This window comes from Hypanus sabinus, chromosome 12 (genome assembly GCF_030144855.1).
Source record: "Hypanus sabinus isolate sHypSab1 chromosome 12, sHypSab1.hap1, whole genome shotgun sequence".
In the NCBI taxonomy this organism is placed as follows: Eukaryota; Metazoa; Chordata; class Chondrichthyes; order Myliobatiformes; family Dasyatidae; genus Hypanus; species Hypanus sabinus.
The window spans coordinates 90,234,990-90,253,534 of NC_082717.1; the positions used below are offsets into that span (position 1 = coordinate 90,234,990).

The following is an 18,545-nucleotide window of genomic DNA, read 5'->3' on the forward strand; positions in this document are numbered from 1 at the left end:
AGTGTGGGCTGTACACAGCATTGTCTGTAGTGCGGGCTGTACCCAGCATAGACTGTACTGTGGGCTGTACCCAGCATAGTCTGTATTGTGGGCTGTACCCAGCACAGATCGTAGTGTGGGCTGTATCCAGCATAGAGCGTAGTTTTTCCTGTACCCAGCACAGACTGTAGTGTGGGCTGTACCCAGCATAGATCATAGTGTGGGCTGTACCCGGCATATATCGTAGTGTGGGCTGTACACAGCATAGACTGTAGTGTGGGCTGTAACCAGCACCGATTGTAGAGTGAGCTGTACCCAGCATAGATCGTAGTGTGGGCTGTACCCAGCACAGATTATAGTGTGGGCTGTACCCAGCACACTGTAGTGCGAGCTGTACCCAGCACCGACCATAGTGTGGGCTGCACCCAGCATAGATCGTAGTGTGGGCTGTAGCCAGCACAGATTGTAGTGTGGGCTGTACCCAGCATAGTCTGTAGTGTGGGCTGTATCCAGCATAGATCGTAGTTTTTGCTGTACCCAGCACAGATTGTAGTGTGGGCTGTACCCAGCACAGATCATAGTGTGGGCTGTACCCGGCATAGATCATAGTGTGGGCTTTACCAGCACAGACTGTAGTGTGGGCTATACCCAGCATACACTGTAGTGTGGGCTGTACACAGCATTGTCTGTAGTGCGGGCTGTACCCAGCATAGACTGTAGTGTGGGCTGTACCCAGCATAGTCTGTATTGTGGGCTGTACCCAGCACAGATCGTAGTGTGGGCTGTATCCAGCATAGAGTGTAGTTTTTCCTGTACCCAGCACAGACTGTAGTGTGGGCTGTACCCAGCATAGATCATAGTGTGGGCTGTACCCGGCATAGATCGTAGTGTGGGCTGTACACAGCATAGACTGTAGTGTGGGCTGTAACCAGCACCGATAGTAGAGTGAGCTGTACCCAGCATAGATCGTAGTGTGGGCTGTACCCAGCATAGTCTGTATTGTGGGCTGTACCCAGCACAGATCGTAGTGTGGGCTGTATCCAGCATAGATCGTAGTTTTTCCTGTACCCAGCACAGACTGTAGTGTGGGCTGTACCCAGCATAGATCATAGTGTGGGCTGTACCCGGCATAGATCGTAGTGTGGGCTGTACCCAGCACAGATTGTAGTGTGGGCTGTACCCAGCATAGTCTGTAGTGTGGACTGTACCCAGCATAGATCGTAGTGTGGGCTTTACCCAGCACGTATCATAGAGTGGGCTGTACCCATCACAGATCGTAGTGTGGGCTGTATCCAGCATAGATCGTAGTTTTTGCTGTACCCAGCACAGACTGTAGTGTGGGTTGTACCCAGCACAGATTGTAGTGTGGGCTGTACCCAGCACAGATTGTAGTGTGGGCTGTGCCCAGCACATATTGTAGTGTGGGCTGTACCCAGCATAGATCATAGTGTGGGCTGTACCCAGCATAGATTGTAGTGTGGGCTGTACCCAGCATAGACTTTAGTGTGGGCTGTACCCAGCATAGTCTGTAGTGTGGGCTGTATCCAGCATAGATCGTAGTTTTTGCTGTACCCAGCACAGATTGTAGTGTGGGCTGTACCCAGCACAGATCATAGTGTGGGCTGTACCCGGCATAGATCATAGTGTGGGCTTTACCCAGCACAGACTGTAGTGTGGGCTATACCCAGCATACACTGTAGTGTGGGCTGTACACAGCATTGTCTGTAGTGCGGGCTGTACCCAGCATAGACTGTAGTGTGGGCTGTACCCAGCATAGTCTGTATTGTGGGCTGTACCCAGCACAGATCGTAGTGTGGGCTGTATCCAGCATAGAGCGTAGTTTTTCCTGTACCCAGCACAGACTGTAGTGTGGGCTGTACCCAGCATAGATCATAGTGTGGGCTGTACCCGGCATAGATCGTAGTGTGGGCTGTACACAGCATAGACTGTAGTGTGGGCTGTAACCAGCACCGATAGTAGAGTGAGCTGTACCCAGCATAGATCGTAGTGTGGGCTGTACCCAGAACAGATTATAGTGTGGGCTGTACCCAGCACACTGTAGTGCGAGCTGTACCCAGCACCGATCATAGTGTGGGCTGCACCCAGCATAGATCGTAGTGTGGGCTGTAGCCAGCACAGATTGTAGTGTGGGCTGTACCCAGCATAGTCTGTAGTGTGGGCTGTATCCAGCATAGATCGTAGTTTTTGCTGTACCCAGCACAGATTGTAGTGTGGGCTGTACCCAGCACAGATCATAGTGTGGGCTGTACCCGGCATAGATCATAGTGTGGGCTTTACCCAGCACAGACTGTAGTGTGGGCTATACCCAGCATACACTGTAGTGTGGGCTGTACACAGCATTGTCTGTAGTGCGGGCTGTACCCAGCATAGACTGTAGTGTGGGCTGTACCCAGCATAGTCTGTATTGTGGGCTGTACCCAGCACAGATCGTAGTGTGGGCTGTATCCAGCATAGAGCGTAGTTTTTCCTGTACCCAGCACAGACTGTAGTGTGGGCTGTACCCAGCATAGATCATAGTGTGGGCTGTACCCGGCATAGATCGTAGTGTGGGCTGTACACAGCATAGACTGTAGTGTGGGCTGTAACCAGCACCGATAGTAGAGTGAGCTGTACCCAGCATAGATCGTAGTGTGGGCTGTACCCAGCATAGTCTGTATTGTGGGCTGTACCCAGCACAGATCGTAGTGTGGGCTGTATCCAGCATAGATCGTAGTATTTCCTGTACCCAGCACAGACTGTAGTGTGGGCTGTACCCAGCATAGATCATAGTGTGGGCTGTACCCGGCATAGATCGTAGTGTGGGCTGTACCCAGCACAGATTGTAGTGTGGGCTGTACCCAGCATAGTCTGTAGTGTGGGCTGTACCCAGCATAGATCGTAGTGTGGGCTTTACCCAGCACGTATCATAGAGTGGGCTGTACCCATCACAGATCGTAGTGTGGGCTGTATCCAGCATAGATCGTAGTTTTTGCTGTACCCAGCACAGACTGTAGTGTGGGTTGTACCCAGCATAGATCATAGTGTGGACTGTACCCAGCTTAGATCATAGTGTGGGCTGTACCCAGCACAGATTGTGGTGTGGGCTGTACCCGGCACAGACTGTAGTGTGGGCTGTACCCAGCACATATTGTAGTGTGGGCTGTACCCAGCATAGATTGTGGTGTGGGCTGTACCCAGCATAGATTGTAGTGTGGGCTGTACCCAGCACAGATTGTAGTGTGAGTTGTACCCAGCACCGATCATAGTGTGGGCTGTACCCGGCATAGATCATAGTGTGGGCTTTACCCAGCACAGACTGTAGTGTGGGCTATACCCAGCATACACTGTAGTGTGGGCTGTACACAGCATTGTCTGTAGTGCGGGCTGTACCCAGCATAGACTGTAGTGTGGGCTGTACCCAGCATAGTCTGTATTGTGGGCTGTACCCAGCACAGATCGTAGTGTGGGCTGTATCCAGCATAGAGCGTAGTTTTTCCTGTACCCAGCACAGACTGTAGTGTGGGCTGTACCCAGCATAGATCATAGTGTGGGCTGTACCCGGCATAGATCGTAGTGTGGGCTGTACACAGCATAGACTGTAGTGTGGGCTGTAACCAGCACCGATAGTAGAGTGAGCTGTACCCAGCATAGATCGTAGTGTGGGCTGTACCCAGCACAGATTATAGTGTGGGCTGTACCCAGCATAGACTGTAGTGTGGGCTGTACCCAGCATAGTCTGTAGTGTGGGCTGTACCCAGCATAGATCGTAGTGTGGGCTGTACACAGCATAGACTGTAGTGTGGGCTGTAACCAGCACCGATAGTAGAGTGAGCTGTACCCAGCATAGATCGTAGTGTGGGCTGTACCCAGCACAGATTATAGTGTGGGCTGTACCCAGCACACTGTAGTGTGAGCTGTACCCAGCACCGATCATAGTGTGGGCTGTACCCAGCACAGATTGTAGTGTGGGCTGTACCCAGCACAGATTGTAGTGTGGGCTGTACCCAGCAGAGACTGTTTTGTGAGCTGTACCCAGCACAGACTGTATTGTGAGCTGTACCCAGCACCGATCATAGTGTGGGCTGTACCCAGCACAGATTGTAGTGTGGTTTGTACCCAGCACAGATTGTAGTGTGGGCTGTACCCAGTATAGGTCATAGTGTGCGCTGTACCCAGTATAGGTCATAGTGTGCGCTGTACCCAACAGAGATTGTAGTGTGGGCTATACCCAGCATAGATTGTGGTGTGGGCTATACCCAGCATAGATTGTAGTGTGGGTGTACCCAGCATAGTCTGTAGTGTGTGCTGTACCCAGCATAGATCGTAGTGTGGGCTGTACCCAGCATAGATCGTAGTGTGGGCTGTACCCAGCATAGTCTGTAGTGTGGGCTGTACCCAGCACAGATTGTAGTTTGGGCTGTACCTAGGACAGATCTTATTGTGGGCTGTACCCAGCATAGATCGTACTGTGGGCTGTACCCAGCACAGATTGTAGTGTGGGCTGTGCCCAGCACATATTGTAGTGTGGGCTGTACCCAGCATAGATCATAGTGTGGGCTGTACCCAGCATAGATTGTAGTGTGGGCTGTACCCAGCATAGACTGTAGTGTGGGCTGTACCCAGCATAGTCTGTAGTGTGGGCTGTATCCAGCATAGATCGTAGTTTTTGCTGTACCCAGCACAGATTGTAGTGTGGGCTGTACCCAGCACAGATCATAGTGTGGGCTGTACCCGGCATAGATCATAGTGTGGGCTTTACCCAGCACAGACTGTAGTGTGGGCTATACCCAGCATACACTGTAGTGTGGGCTGTACACAGCATTGTCTGTAGTGCGGGCTGTACCCAGCATAGACTGTACTGTGGGCTGTACCCAGCATAGTCTGTATTGTGGGCTGTACCCAGCACAGATCGTAGTGTGGGCTGTATCCAGCATAGAGCGTAGTTTTTCCTGTACCCAGCACAGACTGTAGTGTGGGCTGTACCCAGCATAGATCATAGTGTGGGCTGTACCCGGCATAGATCGTAGTGTGGGCTGTACACAGCATAGACTGTAGTGTGGGCTGTAACCAGCACCGATAGTAGAGTGAGCTGTACCCAGCATAGATCGTAGTGTGGGCTGTACCCAGCACAGATTATAGTGTGGGCTGTACCCAGCACACTGTAGTGCGAGCTGTACCCAGCACCGATCATAGTGTGGGCTGCACCCAGCATAGATCGTAGTGTGGGCTGTAGCCAGCACAGATTGTAGTGTGGGCTGTACCCAGCATAGTCTGTAGTGTGGGCTGTATCCAGCATAGATCGTAGTTTTTGCTGTACCCAGCACAGATTGTAGTGTGGGCTGTACCCAGCACAGATCATAGTGTGGGCTGTACCCGGCATAGATCATAGTGTGGGCTTTACCCAGCACAGACTGTAGTGTGGGCTATACCCAGCATACACTGTAGTGTGGGCTGTACACAGCATTGTCTGTAGTGCGGGCTGTACCCAGCATAGACTGTAGTGTGGGCTGTACCCAGCATAGTCTGTATTGTGGGCTGTACCCAGCACAGATCGTAGTGTGGGCTGTATCCAGCATAGAGCGTAGTTTTTCCTGTACCCAGCACAGACTGTAGTGTGGGCTGTACCCAGCATAGATCATAGTGTGGGCTGTACCCGGCATAGATCGTAGTGTGGGCTGTACACAGCATAGACTGTAGTGTGGGCTGTAACCAGCACCGATAGTAGAGTGAGCTGTACCCAGCATAGATCGTAGTGTGGGCTGTACCCAGCATAGTCTGTATTGTGGGCTGTACCCAGCACAGATCGTAGTGTGGGCTGTATCCAGCATAGATCGTAGTACTTCCTGTACCCAGCACAGACTGTAGTGTGGGCTGTACCCAGCATAGATCATAGTGTGGGCTGTACCCGGCATAGATCGTAGTGTGGGCTGTACCCAGCACAGATTGTAGTGTGGGTTGTACCCAGCATAGTCTGTAGTGTGGGCTGTACCCAGCATAGATCGTAGTGTGGGCTTTACCCAGCACGTATCATAGAGTGGGCTGTACACATCACAGATCGTAGTGTGGGCTGTATCCAGCATAGATCGTAGTTTTTGCTGTACCCAGCACAGACTGTAGTGTGGGTTGTACCCAGCATAGATCATAGTGTGGACTGTACCCAGCTTAGATCATAGTGTGGGCTGTACCCAGCACAGATTGTGGTGTGGGCTGTACCCGGCACAGACTGTAGTGTGGGCTGTACCCAGCACATATTGTAGTGTGGGCTGTACCCAGCATAGATTGTGGTGTGGGCTGTACCCAGCATAGATTGTAGTGTGGGCTGTACCCAGCACAGATTGTAGTGTGAGCTGTACCCAGCACCGATCATAGTGTGGGCTGTACCCGGCATAGATCATAGTGTGGGCTTTACCCAGCACAGACTGTAGTGTGGGCTATACCCAGCATACACTGTAGTGTGGGCTGTACACAGCATTGTCTGTAGTGCGGGCTGTACCCAGCATAGACTGTAGTGTGGGCTGTACCCAGCATAGTCTGTATTGTGGGCTGTACCCAGCACAGATCGTAGTGTGGGCTGTATCCAGCATAGAGCGTAGTTTTTCCTGTACCCAGCACAGACTGTAGTGTGGGCTGTACCCAGCATAGATCATAGTGTGGGCTGTACCCGGCATAGATCGTAGTGTGGGCTGTACACAGCATAGACTGTAGTGTGGGCTGTAACCAGCACCGATAGTAGAGTGAGCTGTACCCAGCATAGATCGTAGTGTGGGCTGTACCCAGCACAGATTATAGTGTGGGCTGTACCAAGCACACTGTAGTGCGAGCTGTACCCAGCACCGATCATAGTGTGGGCTGCACCCAGCATAGATCGTAGTGTGGGCTGTAGCCAGCACAGATTGTAGTGTGGGCTGTACCCAGCATAGTCTGTAGTGTGGGCTGTATCCAGCATAGATCGTAGTTTTTGCTGTACCCAGCACAGATTGTAGTGTGGGCTGTACCCAGCACAGATCATAGTGTGGGCTGTACCCGGCATAGATCATAGTGTGGGCTTTACCCAGCACAGACTGTAGTGTGGGCTATACCCAGCATACACTGTAGTGTGGGCTGTACACAGCATTGTCTGTAGTGCGGGCTGTACCCAGCATAGACTGTAGTGTGGGCTGTACCCAGCATAGTCTGTATTGTGGGCTGTACCCAGCACAGATCGTAGTGTGGGCTGTATCCAGCATAGAGCGTAGTTTTTCCTGTACCCAGCACAGACTGTAGTGTGGGCTGTACCCAGCATAGATCATAGTGTGGGCTGTACCCGGCATAGATCGTAGTGTGGGCTGTACACAGCATAGACTGTAGTGTGGGCTGTAACCAGCACCGATAGTAGAGTGAGCTGTACCCAGCATAGATCATAGTGTGGGCTGTACCCGGCATAGATCGTAGTGTGGGCTGTACACAGCATAGACTGTAGTGTGGGCTGTAACCAGCACCGATAGTAGAGTGAGCTGTACCCAGCATAGATCGTAGTGTGGGCTGTACCCAGCACAGATTATAGTGTGGGCTGTACCCAGCACACTGTAGTGCGAGCTGTACCCAGCACCGATCATAGTGTGGGCTGCACCCAGCATAGATCGTAGTGTGGGCTGTAGCCAGCACAGATTGTAGTGTGGGCTGTACCCAGCATAGTCTGTAGTGTGGGCTGTATCCAGCATAGATCGTAGTTTTTGCTGTACCCAGCACAGATTGTAGTGTGGGCTGTACCCAGCACAGATCATAGTGTGGGCTGTACCCGGCATAGATCATAGTGTGGGCTTTACCCAGCACAGACTGTAGTGTGGGCTATACCCAGCATACACTGTAGTGTGGGCTGTACACAGCATTGTCTGTAGTGCGGGCTGTACCAGGAAAAACTGTAGTGTGGGCTGTACCCAGCATAGTCTGTATTGTGGGCTGTACCCAGCACAGATCGTAGTGTGGGCTGTATCCAGCATAGAGCGTAGTTTTTCCTGTACCCAGCACAGACTGTAGTGTGGGCTGTACCCATCATAGATCATAGTGTGGGCTGTACCCGGCATAGATCGTAGTGTGGGCTGTACACAGCATAGACTGTAGTGTGGGCTGTAACCAGCACCGATAGTAGAGTGAGCTGTACCCAGCATAGATCGTAGTGTGGGCTGTACCCAGCATAGTCTGTATTGTGGGCTGTACCCAGCACAGATCGTAGTGTGGGCTGTATCCAGCATAGATCGTAGTTTTTCCTGTACCCAGCACAGACTGTAGTGTGGGCTGTACCCAGCATAGATCATAGTGTGGGCTGTACCCGGCATAGATCATTGTGTGGGCTGTACCCAGCACAGATTGTAGTGTGGGCTGTACCCAGCATAGTCTGTAGTGTGGGCTGTACCCAGCATAGATCGTAGTGTGGGCTTTACCCAGCACGTATCATAGAGTGGGCTGTACCCATCACAGATCGTAGTGTGGGCTGTATCCAGCATAGGTCGTAGTTTTTGCTGTACCCAGCACAGACTGTAGTGTGGGTTGTACCCAGCATAGATCATAGTGTGGACTGTACCCAGCTTAGATCATAGTGTGGTCTGTACCCAGCACAGATTGTGGTGTGGGCTGTACCCGGCACAGACTGTAGTGTGGGCTGTACCCAGCACATATTGTAGTGTGGGCTGTACCCAGCATAGATTGTGGTGTGGGCTGTACCCAGCATAGATTGTAGTGTGGGCTGTACCCAGCACAGATTGTAGTGTGAGCTGTACCCAGCACCGATCATAGTGTGGGCTGTACCCAGCACAAACTGTAGTGTGGGCTGTACCCAGCACCAATCATAGTGTGGGCTGCACCCAGCACCAATCATAGGGTCGTCTGTACCCAGCACAGATTGTAGTGTGGGCTGTACCCAGCACAGATTTTAGTGTGGTCTGTACCCAGCACAGATTGTAGTATGGGCTGTACCCAGCACAGATCGTAGTCTGGACTGCACCCAGCACAGATTCTGGTGTGGGCTGTACCCAGCATAGATCATAGTGTGGGCTGTACACAGCATAGACTGTAGTGTGGGCTGTACCCAGCATAGACTGTAGTGTGGGCTGTACCCAGCATAGTCTGTAGTGTGGGCTGTACCCAGCATAGATCGTAGTGTGGGCTGTACACAGCATAGACTGTAGTGTGGGCTGTAACCAGCACCGATAGTAGAGTGAGCTGTACCCAGCATAGATCGTAGTGTGGGCTGTACCCAGCACAGATTATAGTGTGGGCTGTACCCAGCACACTGTAGTGTGAGCTGTACCCAGCACCGATCATAGTGTGGGCTGTACCCAGCACAGATTGTAGTGTGGGCTGTACCCAGCACAGATTGTAGTGTGGGCTGTACCCAGCACAGATCGTAGTGTGGGCTGTACCCAGCACAAACTGTAGTGTGGGCTTTACCCAGCACCAATCATAGTGTGGGCTGTACCCAGCACCAATCATAGGGTGGTCTGTACCCAGCACAGATTGTAGTGTGGGCTGTACCCAGCACAGATTTTAGTGTGGTCTGTACCCAGCACAGATTGTAGTATGGTCTGTACCCAGCAGAGATCGTAGTCTGGACTGTACCCAGCATAGACTGTGGTGTGGGCTGTACCCAGCATAGATCATACTGTGGGCTGTACCCAGCACAGACTGTAGTGTGGGCTGTACCCAGCATAGATTGTGGTGTGGGCTGTACCCAGCAGAGATTGTGGTGTGGGCTGTACCCAGCACAGATTGTAGTGTGGGCTGTACCCAGCATAGACTGTAGTGTGGGCTGTACCCAGCATAGTCTGTAGTGTGGTCTGTACCCAGCATAGATCGTAGTGTGGGCTGTACACAGCATAGAATGTAGTATGGGCTGTAACCAGCACCGATAGTAGAGTGAGCTGTACCCAGCATAGAATGTAGTGTGGGCTGTACCCAGCACAGATTGTAGTGTGGGCTGTACCCAGCACAGATTGTAGTGTGGGCTGTACCCAGTACAGATCGTAGTCTGGGCTGTACCCAGCATAGATCATAGTGTGCGCTGTACCCAGCACAGATTGTGGTATTGGCTGTACCCAGCATAGATTGTAGTGTGGGCTGTACCCAGCATAGATTGTAGTGTGGGCTGTACCCAGCATAGTCTGTAGTGTGGGCTGTACCCAGCATAGATCGTAGTGTGGGCTGTACCCAGCATAGTCTGTAGTGTGGGCTGTACCCAGCACAGATTGTAGTTTGGGCTGTACCCATGACAGATCTTATTGTGGGCTGTACCCAGCATAGATCGTACTGTGGGCTGTACCCAGCACAGATTGTAGTGTGGGCTGTACCCAGCAGAGACTGTAGTGTGGGCTGTACCCAGCACAGATCGTAGTGTGGGCTGTACCCAGCAGAGACTGTTTTGTGAGCTGTACCCAGCACAGACTGTATTGTGAGCTGTACCCAGCACCGATCATAGTGTGGGCTGTACCCAGCACAGATTGTAGTGTGGTTTGTACCCAGCACAGATTGTAGTGTGGGCTGTACCCAGTATAGGTCATAGTGTGCGCAGTACCCAGTATAGGTCATAGTGTGCGCTGTACCCAACAGAGATTGTAGTGTGGGCTATACCCAGCATAGATTGTGGTGTGGGCTGTACCCAGCATAGATTGTAGTGTGGGTGTACCCAGCATAGTCTGTAGTGTGTGCTGTACCCAGCATAGATCGTAGTGTGGGCTGTACCCAGCATAGATCGTAGTGTGGGCTGTACCCAGCATAGTCTGTAGTGTGGGCTGTACCCAGCACAGATTGTAGTTTGGGCTGTACCTAGGACAGATCTTATTGTGGGCTGTACCCAGCATAGATCGTACTGTGGGCTGTACCCAGCACAGATTGTAGTGTGGGCTGTACCCAGCACAGACTGTAGTGTGGGCTGTACCCAGCACAGACTGTAGTATGGGCTGTACCCAGCATAGACTGTAGTGAGGGCTGTACCCAGCATAGATCATAGTGTGGGCTGTACCCAGCACAGACTGTAGTGTGGGCTGTCCCCAGCATAGATTGTGGTGTGGGCTGTCCCCAGCATAGATTATAGTGTGGGCTGTACCCAGCATAGTCTGTAGTGTGGGCTGTAACCAGCACCGATAGTAGAGTTAGCTCTACCCAGCATAGATCGTAGTGTGGGCTGTACCCAGCACAGATTATAGTGTGGGCTGTACCCAGCACACTGTAGTGTGAGCTGTACCCAGCACCGATCATAGTGTGGGCTGTACCCAGCATACACTGTAGTGTGGGCTGTACACAGCATTGTCTGTAGTGCGGGCTGTACCCAGTATAGACTGTAGTGTGGGCTGTACCCAGCATAGTCTGTATTGTGGGCTGTACCCAGCACAGATCGTAGTGTGGGCTGTATCCAGCATAGAGCGTAGTTTTTCCAGTACCCAGCACAGACTGTAGTGTGGGCTGTACCCAGCATAGATCATAGTGTGGGCTGTACCCGGCATAGATCGTAGTGTGGGCTGTACACAGCATAGACTGTAGTGTGGGCTGTAACCAGCACTGATAGTAGAGTGAGCTGTACCCAGCATAGATCGTAGTGTGGGCTGTACCCAGCATAGTCTGTATTGTGGGCTGTACCCAGCACAGATCGTAGTGTGGGCTGTATCCAGCATAGATCGTAGTTTTTCCTGTACCCAGCACAGACTGTAGTGTGGGCTGTACCCAGCATAGATCATAGTGTGGGCTGTACCCGGCATAGATCGTAGTGTGGGCTGTACCCAGCACAGATTGTAGTGTGGGCTGTACCCAGCATAGTCTGTAGTGTGGGCTGTACCCAGCATAGATCGTAGTGTGGGCTTTACCCAGCACGTATCATAGAGTGGTCTGTACCCATCACAGATCGTAGTGTGGGCTGTATCCAGCATAGATCGTAGTTTTGGCTGTACCCAGCACAGACTGTAGTGTGGGTTGTACCCAGCATAGATCATAGTGTGGACTGTACCCAGCTTAGATCATAGTGTGGGCTGTACCCAGCACAGATTGTGGTGTGGGCTGTACCCGGCACAGACTGTAGTGTGGGCTGTACCCAGCACATATTGTAGTGTGGGCTGTACCCAGCATAGATTGTGGTGTGGGCTGTACCCAGCATAGATTGTAGTGTGGGCTGTACCCAGCACAGATTGTAGTGTGAGCTGTACCCAGCACCGATCATAGTGTGGGCTGTACCCAGCACAAACTGTAGTGTGGGCTGTACCCAGCACCAATCATAGTGTGGGCTGTACCCAGCACCAATCATAGGGTGGTCTGTACCCAGCACAGATTGTAGTGTGGGCTGTACCCAGCACAGATTTTAGTGTGGTCTGTACCCAGCACAGATTGTAGTATGGGCTGTACCCAGCACAGATCGTAGTCTGGACTGTACCCAGCACAGATTCTGGTGTGGGCTGTACCCAGCATAGATCATAGTGTGGGCTGTACACAGCATAGACTGTAGTGTGGGCTGTACCCAGCATAGACTGTAGTGTGGGCTGTACCCAGCATAGTCTGTAGTGTGGGCTGTACCCAGCATAGATCGTAGTGTGGGCTGTACACAGCATAGACTGTAGTGTGGGCTGTAACCAGCACCGATAGTAGAGTGAGCTGTACCCAGCATAGATCGTAGTGTGGGCTGTACCCAGCACAGATTATAGTGTGGGCTGTACCCAGCACACTGTAGTGTGAGCTGTACCCAGCACCGATCTTAGTGTGGGCTGTACCCAGCACAGATTGTAGTGTGGGCTGTACCCAGCACAGATTGTAGTGTGGGCTGTACCCAGCACAGATCGTAGTGTGGGCTGTACCCAGCACAAACTGTAGTGTGGGCTTTACCCAGCACCAATCATAGTGTGGGCTGTACCCAGCACCAATCATAGGGTGGTCTGTACCCAGCACAGATTGTAGTGTGGGCTGTACCCAGCACAGATTTTAGTGTGGTCTGTACCCAGCACAGATTGTAGTATGGTCTGTACCCAGCAGAGATCGTAGTCTGAACTGTACCCAGCATAGACTGTGGTGTGGGCTGTACCCAGCATAGATCATAGTGTGGGCTGTACCCAGCATAGATCATACTGTGGGCTGTACCCAGCACAGACTGTAGTGTGGGCTGTACCCAGCATAGATTGTGGTGTGGGCTGTACCCAGCAGAGATTGTGGTGTGGGCTGTACCCAGCACAGATTGTAGTGTGGGCTGTACCCAGCATAGACTGTAGTGTGGGCTGTACCCAGCATAGTCTGTAGTGTGGTCTGTACCCAGCATAGATCGTAGTGTGGGCTGTACACAGCATAGAATGTAGTGTGGGCTGTAACCAGCACCGATAGTAGAGTGAGCTGTACCCAGCATAGATTGTAGTGTGGGCTGTACCCAGCACAGATTGTAGTGTGGGCTGTACCCAGCACAGATTGTAGTGTGGGCTGTACCCAGTACAGATCGTAGTCTGGGCTGTACCCAGCATAGATCATAGTGTGCGCTGTACCCAGCACAGATTGTGGTATTGGCTGTACCCAGCATAGATTGTAGTGTGGGCTGTAACCAGCATAGATTGTAGTGTGGGCTGTACCCAGCATAGTCTGTAGTGTGGGCTGTACCCAGCATAGATCGTAGTGTGGGCTGTACCCAGCATAGTCTGTAGTGTGGGCTGTACCCAGCACAGATTGTAGTTTGGGCTGTACCCAGGACAGATCTTATTGTGGGCTGTACCCAGCATAGATCGTACTGTGGGCTGTACCCAGCACAGATTGTAGTGTGGGCTGTACCCAGCAGAGACTGTAGTGTGGGCTGTACCCAGCACAGATCGTAGTGTGGGCTGTACCCAGCAGAGACTGTTTTGTGAGCTGTACCCAGCACAGACTGTATTGTGAGCTGTACCCAGCACCGATCATAGTGTGGGCTGTACCCAGCACAGATTGTAGTGTGGTTTGTACCCAGCACAGATTGTAGTGTGGGCTGTACCCAGTATAGGTCATAGTGTGCGCTGTACCCAGTATAGGTCATAGTGTGCGCTGTACCCAACAGAGATTGTAGTGTGGGCTATACCCAGCATAGATTGTGGTGTGGGCTGTACCCAGCATAGATTGTAGTGTGGGTGTACCCAGCATAGTCTGTAGTGTGTGCTGTACCCAGCATAGATCGTAGTGTGGGCTGTACCCAGCATAGATTGTAGTGTGGGCTGTACCCAGCATAGTCTGTAGTGTGGGCTGTACCCAGCACAGATTGTAGTTTGGGCTGTACCTAGGACAGATCTTATTGTGGGCTGTACCCAGCATAGATCGTACTGTGGGCTGTACCCAGCACAGATTGTAGTGTGGGCTGTACCCAGCACAGACTGTAGTGTGGGCTGTACCCAGCACAGACTGTAGTATGGGCTGTACCCAGCATAGACTGTAGTGAGGGCTGTACCCAGCATAGATCATAGTGTGGGCTGTACCCAGCATAGATCATAGTGTGGGCTGTACCCAGCACAGACTGTAGTGTGGGCTGTCCCCAGCATAGATTGTGGTGTGGGCTGTACCCAGCACAGATTATGGTGTGGGCTGTACCCAGCACAGATTATAGTGTGGGCTGTACCCAGCATAGTCTGTAGTGTGGGCTGTAACCAGCACCGATAGTAGAGTTAGCTGTACCCAGCATAGATCGTAGTGTGGGCTGTACCCAGCACAGATTATAGTGTGGGCTGTACCCAGCACACTGTAGTGTGAGCTGTACCCAGCACCGATCATAGTGTGGGCTGTACCCAGCACAGATTGTAGTGTGGGCTGTACCCAGAATAGTCCGTAGTGTGGGCTGTATCCAGCATAGATCGTAGTTTTTGCTGTACCCAGCATACACTGTAGTGTGGGCTGTACCCAGCATTGTCTGTAGTGTGGGCTGTACCCAGCATAGTCTGTCGTGTGGGCTGTACCCAGCATAGATCATAGTGTGGGCTGTACCCAGCATAGATCGTAGTGTGGGCTGTACCCAGCACAGATTGTAGTGTGGGCTGTACCCAGCATAGATCATAGTGTGCGCTGTACCCAGCACAGATTGTAGTGTGGGCTGTACCCAGCATAGTCTGTAGTGTGGGCTGTACCCAGCATAGATCATAGTGTGGGCTGTACCCAGCACCGATCGTAGTGTGGGCTGTACCCAGCACAGATTGTAGTGTGGGCTGGACCCAGCATAGTCTGTAGTGTTGGCTGTATCCAGCATAGGTCGTAGTTTTTGCTGTACCCAGCACAGATTGTAGTGTGGGCTGTACCCAGCACAGATCATAGTGTGGGCTGTACCCGGCATAGATCATAGTGTGGGCTTTACCCAGCACAGACTGTAGTGTGGGCTATACCCAGCATACACTGTAGTGTGGGCTGTACCCAGCACAGATCATAGTGTGGGCTGTACCCGGCATAGATCGTAGTGTGGGCTGTACCCAGCACAGATTGTAGTGTGGGCTGTACCCAGCATAGTCTGTAGTGTGGGCTGTACCCTGCATAGATCGTAGTGTGGGCTTTACCCAGTACGTATCATAGAGTGGGCTGTACCCAGCACAGATCGTAGTGTGGGTTGTATCCAGCATAGATCGTAGTTTTTGCTGTACCCAGCACAGACTGTAGTGTGTGTTGTACCCAGCATAGATCATAGTGTGGACTGTACCCAGCATAGATTATAGTGTGGGCTGTACCCAGCACAGATTGTGGTGTGGGCTGTTCCCGGCACAGATTGTAGTGTGGGCTGTACCCAGCACATATTGTAGTGTGGGCTGTACCCAGCATAGATTGTGGTGTGGGCTGTACCCAGCATAGATTGTAGTGTGGGCTGTACCCAGCACAGATTGCAGTGTGAGCTGTACCCAGCACCGATCATAGTGTGGGCTGTACCCAGCACAAACTGTAGTGTGGGCTCTACCCAGCACCAATCATAGGGTGGTCTGTACCCAGCACAGATTGTAGTGTGGGCTGTACCCAGCACAGATTTTAGTGTGGTCTGTACCCAGCACAGATCGTAGTATGGGCTGTACCCAGCACAGATCGTAGTCTGGACTGTACCCAGCACAGATTGTGGTGTGGGCTGTACCCAGCATAGATCATGGTGTGGGCTGTACCCAGCATAGATCATAGTGTGGGCTGTACCCAGCATAGATCATACTGTGGGCTGTACCCAGCACAGACTGTAGTGTGGGCTGTACACAGCATAGATTGTGGTGTGGGCTGTACCCAGCAGAGATTGTGGTGTGGGCTGTAGCCAGCACAGATTGTAGTGTGGGCTGTACCCAGCATAGACTGCAGTGTGGGCTGTACCCAGCATAGACTGTAGTGTGAGCTGTACCCAGCACCGATGATAGTGTGGGCTGTACCCAGCACAGATTGCAGTGTGGGCTGTACCCAGAATAGTCCGTAGTGTGGGCTGTATCCAGCATAGATCGTAGTTTTTGCTGTACACAGCACAGATTGTAGTGTGGGCTGTACCCAGCACAGATCATAGTGTGGGCTGTACCCGGCATAGATCATAGTGTGGGCTTTACCCAGCACAGACTGTAGTGTGGGCTATACCCAGCATACACTGTAGTGTGGGCTGTACCCAGCATTGTCTGTAGTGTGGGCTGTACCCAGCATAGACTGTAGTGTGGGCTGTACCCAGCATAGTCTGTATTGTGGGCTGTACCCAGTACAGATTGTAGTGTGGGCTGTACCCAGCATAGTGTGTAGAGTGGGCTGTACCCAGCATAGATCATAGTGTGGGCTGTATCCAGCATAGATCGTAGTTTTTGCTGTACCCAGCACAGATTGTAGTGTGGGCTCTACCCAGCACAGATCATAGTGTGGGCTGTACCCGGCATAGATCATAGTGTGGGCTTTACCCAGCACAGACTGTAGTGTGGGCTATACCGAGCATACACTGTAGTGTGGGCTGGACCCAGCATTGTCTGTAGTGTGGGCTGTACCCAGCATAGACTGTAGTGTGGGCTGTACCCAGCATAGTCTGTATTGTGGGCTGTACCCAGCACAGATCGTAGTGTGGGCTGTATCCAGCATAGATCGTAGTTTTTCCTGTACCCAGCACAGACTGTAGTGTGGGCTGTACCCAGCATAGATCATAGTGTGGGCTGTACCCGGCATAGATCGTAGTGTGGGCTGTACCCAGCACAGATTGTAGTGTGGGCTGTACCCAGCATAGTGTGTAGTGTGGGCTGTACCCAGCATAGATCGTAGTGTGGGCTTTACCCAGCACGTATCATAGAGTGGGCTGTACCCAGCACAGATCGTAGTGTGGGCTGTATCCAGCATAGATCGTAGTTTTTGCTGTACCCAGCACAGACTGTAGTGTGGGCTGTACCCTGCATAGATCATAGTGTGCGCTGTACCCAGCACACATTGTAGTGTGGGCTGTACCCAGCATAGTCTGTAGTGTGGGCTGTACCCAGCATAGATCATAGTGTGGGCTGTACCCAGCATAGATCGTAGTGTGGGCTGTACCCAGCACAGATTGTAGTGTGGGCTGTACCCAGCATAGTCTGTAGTGTTGGCTGTATCCAGCATAGATCGTAGTTTTTGCTGTACCCAGCACAGATTGTAGTGTGGGCTGTACCCAGCACAGATCATAGTGTGGGCTGTACCCGGCATAGATCATAGTGTGGGCTTTACCCAGCACAGACTGTAGTGTGGGCTATACCCAGCATACACTGTAGTGTGGGCTGTACCCAGCATTGTCTGTAGTGTGGGCTGTACCCAGCATAGACTGTAGTGTGGGCTGTACCCAGCATAGTCTGTATTGTGGGCTGTACCCAGTACAGATCGTAGTGTGGTCTGTATCCAGCATAGATCGTAGTTTTTCCTGTACCCAGCACAGACTGTAGTGTGGGCTGTACCCAGCATAGATCATAGTGTGGGCTGTACCCGGCATAGATCGTAGTGTGGGCTGTACCCAGCACAGATTGTAGTGTGGGCTGTACCCAGCATAGTCTGTAGTGTGGGCTGTACCCAGCATAGATCGTAGTGTTGGCTTTACCCAGCACGTGTCATAGAGTGGGCTGTACCCAGCACAGATCGTAGTGTGGGCTGTATCCAGCATGGTTCGTAGTTTTTGCTGTACCCAGCACAGACTGTAGTCTGGTCTGTACCCAGCATAGATCATAGTGTGGACTGTACCCTGCATAGATCATAGTGTGGGCTGTACCCAGCACAGATTGTGGTGTGGGCTGTACCCGGCACAGATTGTATTGTGGGCTGTACCCAGCACATATTGTAGTGTGGGCTGTACCCAGCATAGATTGTGGTGTGGGCTGTACCCAGCATAGATTGTAGTGTGGGCTGTACCCAGCACACATTGTAGTGTGAGCTGTACCCAGCACGGATCATAGTGTGGGCTGTACCCAGCACAAACTGTAGTGTGGGCTGTACCCAGCACCAATCATAGTGTGGGCTGTACCCAGCACCAATCATAGGGTGGTCTGTACCCAGCACAGATTGTAGTGTGGGCTGTACCCAGCACAGATTTTAGTGTGGTCTGTACCCAGCACAGATTGTAGTATGGTCTGTACCCAGCACAGATCGTAGTCTGGACTGTACCCAGCATAGATTGTGGTGTG

At 52.1% G+C, this 18,545-nt stretch overlaps 1 protein-coding gene across 3 annotated transcripts in view; it reads left to right on the forward strand.

Moving 5' to 3' along the window:
• The window catches only part of LOC132403128 (solute carrier family 22 member 2-like), a 180,306-nt gene that overhangs the window by 93,135 nt on the left and 68,626 nt on the right, over nucleotides 1–18,545 (forward strand). The gene's annotated exons all lie outside the window — the stretch shown is intronic.